We start from the raw sequence: 1,152 nt of genomic DNA, 5'->3' as shown, positions 1-1,152 counted from the left end.
ATATATATATATAATCGTCCAAATTCACTCACAAGGTATTGAACGGTCCTGGGGTTGTAGTAGAAGATAGTTACCCAAGGTGCAAAGTAATAAGACTGAATGGGAAACCACGTGGTTGCGAAGTGAACTTATTAATCATGCAGCCACATCTGATCTAATGAGGAACGGTCAACCCCAACCGAATACTGCTTTAGGCCTCTCCGGTGAAGCAAGGCGAGAGTGCAAACGTGCGGCAAAATTTATGCTTCCATTTGAAATGTTAATATTGTTTGAAATACTCTACCATAAATGAGAGATATGAACGATTGTACTTGCTTCAGCAGTTTATGCACAAAAATGTAGAACGAAACAGGGATGATTAGCATGGCCCCTGCACAAGGATGACACGCAAATTCGTAAAGCGTTCCATATTTCTTTTCAAGGCGGTGTCCCAGCATGGCCGCAGAATAATGACTGAAACAAATAAAAAATAAAAGATAACAGATGAAAGACTGTATTACATTGTTGAGGTATATGGATCGGGAACAATGGTGATAGAAAATTCGGCGTTATAATTGAGGAATGAACTGCTGAAAGGTTCTTAGTAGTGCAGAACCATCGAGAGAAGAGAAGAGACCGTAGTAAATATGACAGAAACGTCATAGGAAAATTATATAAGTAAATATAAACAATCTTAGTCTGTAGATAAACAGAAATTACAGAAAGTTTGTAACAACTGGCGTTTATTTATTTGACATTCAGATTTGGGTGTGACATAAGATAAACTCTATATATCCAGTATTTTATTAGAATACATGAATAGTTGCAAATTTGAGTAATGTAACAGTTTTTCGGTATTTTTCAAAATGTTGTACTCTTGCTGTAAAATGTTCCTAAACGCTTTCTCTCTCTGTGAAGTAAAATTGTGTAGCAACACCAAATGGCGGTGCCCCAGCATGGCCACAGCTCATGAGCTGAAACTAGACAAAATGAAAAATGAAAATGATAGCTGAAATTTCATCTGACCCTTTGGCCAATAACTGATGAAGAATCAGTGACCTTCTGTGTCTTTTTTTCGCCTGTGTATTTAGTATATATTAGTTTGTTTATTTACTACACGTTTTTTTAAAATTATATACATACATACATATATATATATATATATATATATAT

General features: G+C 35.3%; 1 protein-coding gene and 1 non-coding gene across 2 annotated transcripts in view; both read left to right on the top strand.

The window, feature by feature from the left end:
• The window catches only part of LOC106876015 (carboxypeptidase A2), an 82,748-nt gene that overhangs the window by 21,245 nt on the left and 60,351 nt on the right, over positions 1 to 1,152 (top strand). The window lies entirely within an intron of this gene.
• LOC128250114 (U6 spliceosomal RNA) lies at positions 308 to 415 on the top strand. The gene has a single exon (XR_008266237.1). It is a non-coding gene; the product is annotated as a U6 spliceosomal RNA (small nuclear RNA).

This window comes from Octopus bimaculoides, chromosome 1, assembly GCF_001194135.2.
Source record: "Octopus bimaculoides isolate UCB-OBI-ISO-001 chromosome 1, ASM119413v2, whole genome shotgun sequence".
In the NCBI taxonomy this organism is placed as follows: domain Eukaryota; kingdom Metazoa; phylum Mollusca; class Cephalopoda; order Octopoda; family Octopodidae; genus Octopus; species Octopus bimaculoides.
This window is presented reverse-complemented; position numbering and strand designations above follow the sequence as displayed.